The 15177-nt window shown below is 39.0% G+C and overlaps 1 protein-coding gene across 1 annotated transcript in view; it reads right to left on the reverse strand.

Annotated features, from left to right (window-relative positions):
* The window catches only part of GATAD2B (GATA zinc finger domain containing 2B), a 67923-nt gene extending 53151 nt beyond the window's left edge, over positions 1 to 14772 (reverse strand). The window contains exon 1 of the mRNA XM_031436247.2: positions 14623 to 14772. The gene's annotated coding sequence lies outside the window, so the exon portion shown is untranslated. The remainder of the gene's footprint in view (positions 1 to 14622) is intronic.
* Positions 14773 to 15177: the final 405 nt, after the last annotated feature.

Below are 15177 nucleotides of genomic sequence, written 5' to 3' on the forward strand. Positions count from 1 at the left end.
GAAGCTCTCTGACTATTCCAATCCTATTTCCCTCTTCCTTTTCTCAAACGTAATCACTACGCTAGGTTTGGTGCTTATCTCTGCCATTTCTTTTTTTGTACTTTTGTGTGTACTGCTATATCTATATAAAAAGTATTATATTGTTTTGCAAGTTTAAGATTTTTATGGTATTATACCTCATAGACGTATGTGTATCACTTTGCAACTTACTTTTTCTTAACATTACCTTTGATATTTATCCAAGATGACATATATAACTAGATCATTCATCTTAAATGGTATACAAAATGCCAACTATGAGATATCATAATTTTTCTATTTTCTGTTCACTCAACAAATTAATCACCTATTACATGGCAGGCACTGCTGCTCTAGGTGCAAAGGTTACAACAATGAATTAGGTAAAATTCTTCCCTCCATCAAGTTTACTCTGATGGACACTAGCACTTTCTCTTTAATATTATCTCTGTCCCAAGTGAAGTCTCAAAAGTGGCACTAACCTAATTTTATCTAAAATATGGAAGAAAGTGAAGGGAAAAAAACCCATTTATATAAGTAAATGGAAGAGAAATGTTTCCCCCTTCACTAAGGTTTGTTTAGAGATGTTTCTTGTCAAGCTAAAAGAGATAAAAGAGAACTCCAGGAATAAATTTCGCTTCAAATATCACAATCATTAAGCTTTCAACATTTTAAAATTAGAATCCCCTTCACAGTTGCTTTCATTCAGGCTTATGCTATAAACAGGTAGTACTGATACAACAACTGAAGCTTCCGGTTTCTTTTCCTCAAACCAGTGAGGAAAACCAGTGAAGAAACCACTTCCAAAAACTAGTGTCAAGCAATAAGGAAGATAAAGATCAGCAATGGATCTAAATCTTTTGGTCAATCAACAGAAGGAAATATCATAGTGAATCCAAAACTTAACAGAACTGATATTAACAGGCCCAGAAGACAAGTTTTTTTGCTCCTTGGAAATAAAAGGGAAGACTTCCTGAATAGGAATTAAATAAGACATCATCACCACCAACAATTAATCTATGAAACAGTCTCCAATGTTCTTTTAATCCCAAAGGAGATGGTAACTTTGAACATCTCTTACCCTTGAATTAGTCAAATTTCCTGTCACTCCTTAAGGATATTTACAAAAACTAAGTCTGTTTTCATTTTACTTCTGACAGTGTCCTGAATATGGGATAACAGAATGTATGTGAGGTCATGGTACCAATAAAGGTAATTCCTCTACTCTAACCCTACTCTGGGCAGGTGAAGGCCTACGAATAAATTCTAAGTTCACAAAACAAAATTTAAATCTATTGAATAAAACAAAGCACCTTCACCCTAAAAGCAAAGAAATGGGATGAGGGGGAAGATGAGTAAGTGACTCATTGAGGAGCACAACTAGTCAGAAGGAAATCTAAGTTGTACAAGGCATTTGGTCTTATTCATCTTAACATCCCCATTTCCTGAAAACAGTATGACCCTGCCAACATGGCAGTGTTTGGCTCTCTGCCTCTGCCTACTGGGAGCTCAACAAAGTTACCTGAAGATGGTACTCATCACTGTCCAGCCATATTACTTTCCTCAAATTAAAATTTTTTTTGTAAATTTTTTTGTCTGGGGAGGAGGTAATTATGTTTATTTCTATTTTTAGAGGAGGTACTGGGGATCAAACCCAGGACCTCATGGATGTTGAGCATGTGCTCTACCACTTGAGCTATACCTTCCCCCCTCTAACTTAGATTTAAATTGAGTTGTTTTAGAAATTCTCAGAGCCTGTTGGTGTGAATGTAAATTGGTACAAATTAGTGGAGGATAATTTAATAATATGTAATGAAATTTTAAATGTGCATGCTCTTCTGTTTCAGTAACTGTATTTTTAGGAATTTTACCTATAGATATACTAAAATGTACAAAGGTGTACGTAAGACGTTTCACTGGAACCCTGGTTATGACAGTACACACACACACAAAAACTGGAAACATCCTAATGTTCCTCAGAGAGAATATATTAAGTAAATTAAAGTATATCTATACAATGAAATGTTACAGACACTAAAACAATGACATAGTGTGTAATTCACACACACACACACACACACACACACACACACAGGAAGAATACAGCATAACGCTCAAGAATTTCAGCTTAAGAGTCAGACTTCCTGATTTTGTATCCCAGCAATTTTACCTGCTAGATATGTGACCTTAGGCAAATTACTTAATCTCTTTGCACCTCAGTTTTTTTTCATTCATAAAATAGGAGTGATTAACAGTATCTACCTTTAGAGTATTGTGAAGATTAAACAAGTTAATCAATGTGAAGCGCTTAAAATAGTGCCCACACATAGAAAAGCCCGGTAAGTATTAGTTATTATTAAAAACATGTCCAAAGTATTAAATAGATATGGGCAAGCAATCACAATGGCTAAAACGAAAACAACAGAAGTTGGGATAGACACAAATAGATGGAATAAAGAGAGGTTCTAAAAGTAGAATTTTCAGGATTTGGTAATTTTAACCCACACTTTAGACCCAAGTTGTAAAAGGTGCTGATATGTTCTTCCTAATACGTTTGTTACTTAATTTATAAACATACTATATCTAGTATTATAGTTAATTTTAATACATGTCTTCTTCTGGACTATTTATCTTCTTGAGGAATAACGTTGTATCACTTACCTTTATATAATCTACACCACCTGTGTGTATGTCTTTTACATAGTAGATGTACAACAAATGTTCATACGAATATATGAATGATGGTCAGGCTTTTTCAGTTCCCCACAACCAGTGGATTTAGGTGGTTACAAAGCAAATAGAGCTCTGACACATAAGAAAAGAAACTCAAGTTTTCTCTTTATCAGAGTGATTGATTAACTGTTATTTTCCTAGACTGAACTATTCTAGAATAGAGAAAACTACTTGAAGCCTATACTCCAGGAACTGGAAAAATAACCCTATGTCACTGATCAGAGCCTTGGATTTTCTGACATAATTTGGGATTTAGGACTATAGGTGAAATTATAAAACAGATTTTATGAACTAGGTAATCAGCATTCCTAAATTAAGTTTAGGTGGTGCTCAAATTATGTTTATTCAATACCAAGAGAAAAATAGCAATGAAAGTCATTAAAAAGCAAGACTTGTAGGCAACAGAAAAGGTATACAGCCATAAATTCAAATATTCTTTCCCAATGAAGTTCTGATATTCATGAAAAATTTTTCACCCTTAAAATTCTCATTTAAAGAATAAGTAAATTCTCTACGTACAGATTTGAAAAAAGTATCCTCTATAATTAAACAAAAAAAAGGAAGATGCAGAAAACTATGCTATCTTCTACGTAAAAAGAAGTAAAACTAAAAATAAATTCACACTTGCTTGCATATATATAAAGAAACTGAAATGACAGAAAAGAAAGGAGTAACAGTGATGGGGCTTAAAACTAGGCAGGTGAGAAATGAGAAACTTTTCACCACATATCCTGATTTTTTTTAATTAAAAAAAATTTTTTAAAAACCCTATGACAGGAATCAGCTGCCATATTGTAGGAAGAGGATCCCATTCAGTTTAATTTTATATTGTTTAGCTCAATACAAAAAAGGATGTGAACAAAAAAACCTAGCCTAAAAGTCATACAGTATCTCAAGGAATCCCAAATAGCCAAAACAATCTTGAAAAAGAGGAGTCAGAAGACTTACACTTCCTGACTTGAAAATTTTACTACAAAGTTACAGTTATCAAAACAGTGTGGTACTGACATAAAGACAGACATAGAAATCAATGGGACAGAATAGAGACTCCAGAAACAAACCTCTGCATATGTGGTCAAATGATCATCAACAAGGGTGTCAAGACCATTCAATGGAGAAAAGACTGTCTTTTCAACAACTGGTGCTGGAAAAACTGGAAATCCATATGCCAAAGAATAAAACTGGACCTCTACCTTACAGCATATACAAAAATTAACTCAAAATGGATCAGAGACCTAAATATAAGAACTAACACTATAAAACTCTTAGAAGGAAATGGGCAAAAGCTTCACGACATTGGAGTTGACAATAATTTCTTGAATATGACACCAAAAATATAGTCAACAAAAGAAAAAGTAAGCTGGATCTCATCAAATATAAAAACTTTTGTGCATCAAAGGACACTATCAACAGAGTGAAGAAAAATAACCCACAAAATGGGAGAAAATATTTGCAAGTCATTTACCTGACATAAGATTAATATCCAGTATAAAGAACTCCTACTACTCAACAATAAAAAAACAAACAACCCAATTTAAAAAATGGGCAAGGACTTGAACAGACACTTCTCCACAGAAGACATACAAATGACCAATAAGCAATAAAAAAGATACTCAAAATCACTAATCATGAGAGAAAAGCAAATCAAAACCACAATGAGATACAACTACTTCACAGCAGTGAGGATGGCTTTTATAAAAACAAAAATTAAAAAAAAAACAAACAAACAGAAAATAGCAAGTATTGGTAAGGATGCAGAGAAACTGGAATCCTCCTACATCACTGGTGGAAATGTAAACAGTACAGTCACTGTAGAAAACAGTATGGCAGTTCCTCAAAAAAATTTAACACAGAATTGCCATATGATCCAACAATTCCAATTCTGGGTATATACCCAAAAAAAACTGAAAGCAGGGATTCAAACAGATATCTGTACACTCATGTTCATAGTAGCATTATTCACAATAGCCAAAAGGTAGAAACAACCCAAACATCCATTGACAGATGAACAGATATACAAAAACTGGAATATTATTCAGCCTTTAAAAGGAATGAAATGTTGACACGTGCTACAACATGGATGAATCTTGAAGGCATCATGCTAAACTGAAATGACAAAAGGACAAATATTGTATGATTTCACTTATATGAGGTACCTAGAGTGGTCAGATTCTCAGAAACAGAAAGTAGAATGGTCGTTGCAAGGTGCTAGGGGGAGGAATAATGGGGAATTATTTTTTAATGGGACACAGTTTCATTTGGGGAAGATAAAAACGTTCTGGAAATGGGTAGTGGTGATGGCTGCTCAACAATGTGAATGTACTTAATGCCACTAAACTGTACACCTAAAAATGATTAAAATGGTAAATTTAAGTTATATACATTTTACACACACACAAACGATGTGCTAGGTTTACCATTATCTTTTGTAAAAATGTCTAACGCTTACTGAATTGTTACTATCTGCCAGGCACAGAGAAGTTAAGTTAAAGGTCTTACAACTAGTAAGTGGTAGAGTAGAAATCTGAACCCAGGACTTTCCGACTGCAGAGCTATATTCTTCACAGAGACCAAAAATTATTCCAGTTTTACCAAAGAAGGAACGGTTTCAACTAATTACATGAATAATGCCCCCTAAAATTAGTACCAATACTAGACTATTTTCTCATATCCAGACACCAGAATTCAATTTATGCATAACATTGAGAATGGCTGGTTCTGAGAGAGAGCAAGAGAGAGAGAGAGAGAGTGCATGAGGAAGTGCAACGCTTTCACAACAACCAGTAAAAGCTAATGTGGCACAGTCTAGGCAACACATGCAAGGTGTGCTAAACAGCCCCAATAACAACAAAATTAAAATGACCACATCTAAAGGCTTCTTCAGTTAATCCCTACAGCTATAAAACAATGAGTAAAAATCTCAACTGTCCTCCTCTAATAACCTCTCTGTACCATAAAAGTGTCCCTTATACAGTCCTTTTCACACTCTCAACACAACTGAATCCAGAAGACAGCACAGAAGTCACTCATAACTACACACTTTCAAGTTTTATTTTTTGATACAACTTTTGTTTGTACACACAAAAAAATCATATTGTATTTTACTCCTTCCTGTGAATATGATCAGGTATTCAGCCTGCCAGAATAGAAGATTCAATTTGGAAATGAAGACTGCTCAGATTCTAACCTTGGATATACTCTTCCGAGACATCTACCACTCTATCTTTGACAAAATTGGGAATGTACAATTTAATACCAGATATACATCAAGGCTTTGGTAGTACAAATACAACAAGCAAAACAGTTAATAAGAGGTGGTAACTCTATGTATAGTAGTTATTAGATCTCAGACAAACTTTTACACCACTATTTAAGCTACAGAGATCTTACTCCACTGAATTCTCAAGGTTTTTCAAAGATGCAACTGCCCTTTTTAAGATGTTTCTGTCCACTGCAAACACAGCTGCAAAAGATTCTTTTCCGGTCACCCATGTTCCTTGAAAGCTTTCAGTTCAATATTAATGCATTATACAGAACTCAACTGGGAAATAGCTCTCAAGCAGAAGGTGAAGAGTTAAAAATGCAGGCTAATGAAAATTTAGGACTGGATTTTAGTGCAATAAGACCCATATTCTAGTTTCCATTCACTTGGCACAAAATATCTAGATTTAAAATACTCTAAGGAAGCAAAACTTTCAAATTCACAATTCACTCAGCTAAAGAAATGAGCATTCTTTATTAATGAATCATAAAATGAGAAAAGAATGGCACCAGAGTAACATAATAATTTATTCATGGACACTTATTAAAAGCCAAACACTAGTACATGGGAAGAGTGTCATGCTATTCACATCAAATTTCCGACAGAACCTAATATAGGGTCTTCTAGCCAATTTGTCCAGGGCAGTAGCAACAGGCATGACCAACTGCTAATCTCGTTGATAGCAGCACATCAATCTAGCCTTATAAATGTTATTTAGAGTGGTTAGAAAACTGCCCCTCCCTCCAAAAAATGTTATCCTATTGGGGAAATATTTTCAGTATTTTTCACTGGTAGCTCAAACCATGGGATAAAAGTTTGTAATTCAGTGGTGAACACCAGTTAGGTAACCTTTATGCCTTTAAACAACGTAAGACAAGTTTCTCAAAGTTTTAATTTCAATACCAACATATCACCTTTAAAGGACTTTGTTCCTTCTCGCCTCTGATCTCCAGGTCTGTCTGCATGCCTCACAGAAGAGAAAGAATCGTAGGCTTTACAGATTTCTTAGTGTGATACAACTATCTTTACAGAAAGAATTTCTTGCTCCTGGCTCAGAGATTCCACTCAATCACAAAGTTGAAACCTTACTCTCCTACTTTTTAGCACATTAGATGAAAGAAGGTGGGGGCAGCAGCTCAGTTACAGTTATCCTCCTGGGAACTCATTGAAGGTGAAGGCCAAGCTGGATGAGCTGTGCCATTTGCCTTATAAGATTCATGGGGGGAAAAACTGCAGCCTCCATACCAGTGAAGTTTCTAAAAAATATCTGGCCTAACACTACCATACTTGTTCTCTGGAAAACCAGCACACAAAAGCAGTTAATTCCCTCATTCAAGAATGACAACCCTTTAAAAAATATTTAACCCACAGAGGAACTACTGGGAAGCATAACAGCAAAGTGCAGTACTGTCTTCTCAAAGTATTCAGTGAGATCACTAGTACCTTAAGATGCTCTTTCATGGTCAAATAATTTTCAGAAGCTCTGCATCGTTCAGCCATTCTTTTACCACTCCTAATGTACAATGTTTATTTAGACATGTAAGGCTCTGGGAAGTTACACTGTTAACAAATCTGTGTTAATTTAACCCACAATTTTCCAAAACTGTATTTGAATTTGACCATGTAACTTTTTTCATATAAGACCTATTAACATTGAGGGGAAAAAAATTTTTTTTAAGGCAAAACAAAACCCTATGAGAAGCGTTAGGAGAATGGTAAGATCACAACTTTTGGAGTCAGGCACAGTTGTGCAAATACTGGATTCACTACTTTTATTATTAATCTTTGAGATTCCAGCAAAAGACAACCTCCCTGAGAATTGAGCTTTTTTATCTGTAAAATGATTATAGCATGTTCCTCACAGAGTTACTGTAAGAATTAAAATAGCACAAAGCCTTACACAAAGAAAGTGCTCAACAAATGAGTTTATATTTACATTTTAAAAATTCCCTTCAAGTCCCAAAAGCTGCAGAAATGCAATTTTTTTAATCTGAGAAAAAAAATTACAGAATTCCTGACTGAAGTACTCCTTGAGAAGTATAAACTCTCAGGATTTTACAACCTTTTTAATCCACTGGACTGCTAGGATAGCCTTTTAAACTTGCCACATTTAAGATGATATTCAGGAGCATACTACATCCACTGATGAAAATGGATATGAAGAAAACACATGCTGTCGAGTATTTATGGTTTCAATGACAGAAAGAAAGGGCCTTACATCAATATAAACAAGAAAAAAATGAGTTGTGAGAAAGTTCAGCTTGTGTCAGCACATAATAACATCTGTACAGTGCTTTACAGTTTATGAAGTATCTTTACATGCATAATCTCATTTGACTGACATAGAGACCTAGTGAAATAGATAAGGCAGCTATTGATCCTCATTTCTAATTGAGGAAACTACAGCTTAGAGACTTCAAGTGACTCAACCAAGGTCACACAGATAAATGGAACCAAGACTCCACCCTTGTTCTTTTGACCTCAGAACAAAAGGGGCATCTTCTAAATGTATGCAGCATTTTCTCAACCCACAGAATTATTTATATTTGAAAAAATCTTTTAGGTGACAGGCACCATGCTAGGTACTGGAGACATAATAGTAAAAAGACATCGTACCTCTTTATTTTAGAATGTTTTGACAGTCCACTGAGGGGAGACAAGTGATATTTATAAAACAGAGTGAGATCAAATTAGAAAGCATATCTCAGTCTCTTTGGGCAAGTCAAAGGAGACTTCCCAGAGAAAGGAAAACTTGACAGGAGATTTGAAAGCTGATCTGGGCACCAAAAGAACTGTATTTACTCATATATAAACTGTAAGGGAGAAAAGTAAGATTGGCTAGAAAGGCAAAGGCCAAGATTATAAAGTGCCTTTGATACTATGCAGAGTTTAAATTTTACCTTTAAATGATCTGAAACTATTGAATACTTTTGAGAAGGGGAAGCAGAATAAACAGATCTCTAAGTTAGACTACTTTGAAGACAGTATGATTGAGAGTTTAAAAGGGAATAAGACTAGGCTCACACAGGCACCTCTCTTCTGTGTAGCCCGCTGTTGTCTATGGCAGTGTGACCTAATAAACTCCTTTTCTATTCTCAAAAAAAAAAAAGGGGGGGTAACACTAAAAACAGAGACACCTGTTACAAGATTGCGGCAGTATTTGAAATAAGAGTTGTTGTGATCCGGAATTAGGAGACCAGTAACAGAGATATAGGAAAAGGTAAAGATTCAGAAATATTTAGAAAATAATGGATAAGAGAGAGAATTGACAGTGATCCTCACATTTCTGGCTTAGGTGACTCAATGACTCACGAAAGAGGAATAGATGATGATGTTGAGTGTCAGGTACCAATGGAAGACAGAGATGGATATGTCTAGCACACAGTAGACAACTGGAAACAAAGAGGGCTGGAATTTAGGAGAGACGTGATAATATATGCGAATATATTTAAACTTTTTTCCAATAATCAAGTATTATTTACCATTTCAATGGGAAGGCAATCGTTTTACCATCATTATTTGTCTAATGTTTCAAAGTTCAAAAGACATTTTAAGATCCTGTATCACACTTACCACATTTCATAGTTTTGTTATAAACAAACATGAGGTTAGAAAAAGTTATAATTCCTATTTGATCAAGAAATATTTACTGAATATTAACTATATGCCAGACACTGTACTAGGCATTAAACAAAACACCATAATAAATTCATGCCTTCATAGATCTTATACCAGGGGAACCAATAAGCAATGAATGTAACAAATAAGTATGTTAGAAAGTTGTAAGTACTATAAAAAAGGAAAAAAAAACAGAAAAGGATTAGGAGCGAGGGGTGGAAGCTGAACGTGCAATTTGAAATAGGGGTAGAATATGGTCTCACTGAAAAGGTGACATTTAAGCAAAGACTTGATTGAAAAAGGTATGAAAATTGGTCATATGTATTATCTCTGTGGGAAAACTCAGCTATTTCCCACTAGTGGGAGTAACGAGCGCAAAGGTCCTAAGATAAAGGACTGATGCATTTGAGGAACAAGTCAATGTGGCTGGAATGGAGTCAGCAAAAGGGAGGATGACAGAAGATCAAAAAGAGAACGGATGAGGAAGGGCAAACCATGATAGACCTTAGAGTCCACTGTAAAGACTAGCTTTTACTGTGCAAGAAATGAGAGTTAAAAAATTAGGAGGCTTACCAAAGTCATATATCTAATACAGAAAAGCTAGAATTTGACCCAGAATTTCTAGACTCTCTATACCTGTGTTCTGCTATTCCAGTTTGCCACTTATTAGCCCACAAACTCCCCCTTCCCAAAAGTCTGAATTTAAATACTATCAAAAAGCTAACTTTATAAATACCTTCTAGGTAAGAGATGCACAACCTGTCTGGTTAACATTTCGAATCCCTCACGACCATAATGCGAATTTACTAATCCTAATGTCTAATCTAAATCCTAACATTCCAGCCTTTATTTCGGGAGATTACAAATTCCATCTTCCCCTAAAATGAGACAAGATCAAGAAAGCTTTATCAGGAGGTTTATGGCAAGATTTTCAGGTTCAATGGTAACCTGAATTATTTTTTAAAATGTACATTAGCCAGATGTGAAAAGAAACAAGAGAATGACTCAGAAATATTGAAGTACTGGCATTTTCATTAAGAGTTTACTGGTTAGTATTAATAACAATTAAGTTCACATGCTGTCCAAGAAGCTTCTGCATTGACTATGTCTCTTTGATGTCTGGGATTTGACCATTTCATACCTCAAAAGCAACAAAATATTTGTTCTTATTCATCCGTTGCTTCTGATACTGTAACCCAAAACTCTTGATAGCTTCTTGCCAGTTGATGGCAACTTAAGGGAATGGCAAAGATGAGTGGATTTTCAGGGAGACACCACACATTACTGAGATACCACCTAAGAAGTACATCAGACTGGTGAAACCCTAATGACCCTGGATCACTCCTTTCCTACTAGATAAACTCAAACAGTATAGAAATATTTCATATAATCATAAAAGAAAAAGTAAAAGATGGAACATGAGGAGGGAGCATTCAAATCAAATCTACTCTTCAGAGGCTTTCAACACTACAATTCGAACATGGGAGGCTCTCTGCTTCATGGACTCTGGAGCCGCCAAAATCCCTAACCAGTACCTACAGAAAAAGCATCACAGGGATTACTGAAGGTAAAACCAACAATATGCCTAATAGAAGCTCTTCCCTCAAAAGCCAGCTCTTTTCAACAGAAACTGAACTTCCTTATGTATCTTTTCCCAGCTCTAGCCAATGCAGGACTTTGTGTGGCACTGCCTGATAGGTTGGATTTTTCCTGAGCAAGAGGTGGACAGCTTTATGCCACCACTAGATTTATAGTCAATCTGAGTGTGTGTCTTTTTTTCCTGTTCCTCTCTAAACTGTCTCAGAAAATGCCTGGCTATTATGTCTTAATACATTAGGATACATGCCTAAGCACTGCACAGGGTCTGGAGAAAAAAGTCCTTTGGTTCCAGTTATGGCTCAAATCTTACAATTTCTCTAGCAATTGCTTCAATCAACCAAAGCTGGTTTGGTTTTTCTCAATGAGCTAAACAATATGATCATTCTGAGCTGAGGGGCTGCTTGTCAGCATGACTCTCAATGGGGTGGCTAACATGGAATATGCTCCACAGTCTAGAAACCAGGACAGCACAACTGCTGTTCCCCTATACATGCATCTCCAGCTTGGTGGGTAGGGGCGATAAGGAAGTAAGAATCAGTAAGTTGAAACAAGAGGCCTGGTTTACATACAACATACATGATAATGCTTAAAGCTAGGATGAATCCAGAGGCCCCAGCATATGATTAGGATACTATAATTGACACATTGACTCTTCTTCCACACTGCTGTTTTCTGATCAAAACCCAACCTGGAGGTCTGGCTAGGCCCAGCCAAGGGAAAAAACAAGGGGGGCTGAGCAGCACACAGGCTTTTGAATGCACTTTAAGACTATAAGAATCAGAACAAATTTCTCACATTTCCCTCCCTTCTCCACTCTGTGGCCTTATGCTAAACACTGCTGTAAGAGTTACTGCCAGAACTTAGATCTCAAGTGCTGATCAGGGAACCTGGTTAACATTGTTCCTAGACAAGTATTTGAATGCAGCCTCTATTCAGACCGCCTCTAAACAGGAAGTTAACAGACATCACACACAGTCAGGGAAGGCAAACCACAGTGCCATAAAGATGGATGCTGCTGTCAGCTACAAATCACTCTCACCTCATTCAAAATGTTCTCAAGCAAGGAACAGGCAGGACAAAAGTCCATAAGCCTCACCTCCTCTCAAACTGGGTTACTCAGCCTAAAGGTCCAGTGTTCTGATTCCCGTTGATTAATACTTATCTACTTCATTCCTTACCATGACTATCACTGCCACTAGACTAAAAATTATACTCTTCTTAAAACTGAAGACAAGAGGGGAGGGGGGTGGGAAGGGACAGACTGGGAATTCGAAATTTGTAGATACTGACAGGCATATGTAGAAAAGATAAACAAGATTATACTGTATAGCACAGGGAAATATATACAAGATATTGTGGTAGCTCACAGAGAAAAAGAATGTGACAATGAATATATGTATGTTCATGCATAACTGAAAAATTGTGCTCTACGCTGGAAATAGACACAACGCTGTAAACTGACTATAACTTAATAAAAAAATAAAAATAAAAAAACTGAAGACAGTACTACCAGATCAGTTATTCCCATTAACTCCTTATTTATATAGCCTATCCAAGGAAAAAGCCCAAGGAAAGACTATCCTTGACCCAATCCATTCCAAAACAGTCAGAGACTGGATATCAGTCACCAAAAAAGCACCATTTCCAACAGGTGTGGGTTTTCCCTCAAAATACACAGAGCCCCTCCATGGCACCACCTTTAGCAGCTCCAGAAGTAGCCTCCTTCCCAACCAAGCACCAATGGAAATGCTACTCTAGGACAATATTCCATCAAGACTGATTCAGCACCAAAAATATGAATCCAAGTGGTTATCAGACCTCAAGGAAGAGTTTAGTTCAGTGTATCAAAGAAAGAGCAATACAGTTAGCACTAAACTCCCAAATAAGTTAATCTCTAACATACAGAAAACAACATATAGACTCCATGCTGCTGCAAGAAAACAATCAGGAGTCATCTGCACTGGGAGGAGGACTGGATGGCTGGAGGAAACAGGTGAGAAGATTTCTTTTCACTTTGATTCTATGCCTGCATTGTCTATTCAAAAAAAATAACTAAAAATTTTCAGAGAGAAATGTTTTAAAAACTCAAAAGCATCAGCTCTTCTCCTAACACAGATCTGCTAAACCTGCCTTTACTTGTGCTCCAAGTCCAGATCTCTCTGTTGCAGTCTGGCCTGAAAGCACTGCTCTTTTCCTTTGCTGAAATACACTAATATTAAGTATCTCCCAGCTCTCTTCGCACACACACACACACAAGCCCTCTAAATAATCGTTTATCAGAAACGAAAAAACTGGTTCTCGGAAGGCTACCTGATTCTCCAGATGACAGCAGAAAAAAAGCGTGCTAGCTAGCTCAGTTAGCAGCCGCATGCCTCCCACCCACCAGCAATGCCTCCATCTCCACTTCAGTGCCAGCCCTATGAACTAACATCTTGTGTCTGGAGAGAAGTTGATGCTGGGGAAGAACCCAAAGAGGCTACCATATCTTTGTGAGGGGGAAAGCTGTCCTGGGCTGGCGAATGGCACCCAAACCTCTGCACTCACAGGAGTGGCTAGCTCCTTAGTGTAATTTAGCTCAGAGAGGCAAAAACTACTCTAAGTCTGGGTTTGGTTTAGGGAAGGGTAAGTTCTGACTCCATTGACCCTCAGGCACTGAACTAGGATACAAATCCAGTGGGTCCCAGAAGCTCAGCTGAAGAAAGCGGTGGTTTAGTTGCTAGAGAAGTACCCACACAGACGAAGACAATTCCCTTCTACGGGAGGACGAGGGAACGGTGCACGATGAAATAAAAGGGTAAGATTCTGCGCTCCTGATTCCTCTGCCTAAATCAAGATAATTATCCTGTGCTTCCTTCACCCGTAAGGATCCCCCATTTGTCCCAACCGCCGGCAAACACAAAACTGAGAGTAGGGAGCGGCCCCCGCACCCTGAGGGCACCACTGGGGGTGGATAGAGTTAAGGGGGGGCTCGTTAGAGAGGAAAAGAGGGGAGCATGGCGGGCATGAGGCAGTGAGTGAAAGCGGGGAAGGCGGGGGAAACGGGGCGCGAGGAAGGGGAGAAAGAGTAAAAGGAGAAGAAATGAAGGGACACGAGCTGGGGGCGCGCGAGGCCGAAGTGAAAGACCGGGGCGCGCGCGCGAGGAGCCGGGGGAGGGGATGAGGTGAAGGGGGAGCGCGAGGCGGGGGCGCGCGGTGCCGGGGTGGGGGGAGGGGGACGCAAGGCGGGGGCGCGCGGGCGGGCGTCGGCTCGCGGGCGCTTCCCCTCCCCCCGCCCCTCCACCTTTCCCTTCCCCCACCTCCGCCACCACCGCCTCCTCCCAGCCTCCCTTCCTCGCTCCTCACCGCCCCCGGGCGGGCGGGCGGCCAGGCCGGCCTAGGCCAAAGCTCCTCACCTGGCGGTGGCGGTGTAACTCCCGGCTAGCTCGCCTCCTCAAGCGGCGGCGGCGGCGGCGTCGAAAAAGGAAGAGGCGACAGCACAGTGGGTTCCGGACCCCGCTGACGGGACCGGGGGCGGGGGTGGGGGAGGGGGGCGGGCCGGACCGGGGCGGGCGGGCGGAGCAGACACTGCGGTACAGACGGGGGCAGCGGCGGCGGCGGCGGCTGCACCGGCGGCGGCGGCACCACACAAACAAGGACGCTGATTGGGCAGCTGCCAAGCGCCTCGGCTCCGCCTTCCCCACACGCCACGACGCCCATTGGGCGACCTAAGCCGGCCTCCCCGCCCTCCTCTTCTCGGCCATACCAATAGGGGATGGGATGCCGGGACTACACCCCACCCTTGAAGAGTGAGTGGCTGGAGAAGTGATGATTGGCGTTCTTAAGACCCAATCCTAAACGGAGGAGGGGGATGGTCTAGCGGGGGCGCGTTAATGGGTACCTCGGCCAGTCCCAGACACATCCGGGTCTTCAGCAGCCCATTAAGTGTCGGGGGTCAAAAAATCGCTTCA

This window comes from Camelus dromedarius, chromosome 23 (genome assembly GCF_036321535.1).
Source record: "Camelus dromedarius isolate mCamDro1 chromosome 23, mCamDro1.pat, whole genome shotgun sequence".
In the NCBI taxonomy this organism is placed as follows: Eukaryota; Metazoa; Chordata; class Mammalia; order Artiodactyla; family Camelidae; genus Camelus; species Camelus dromedarius.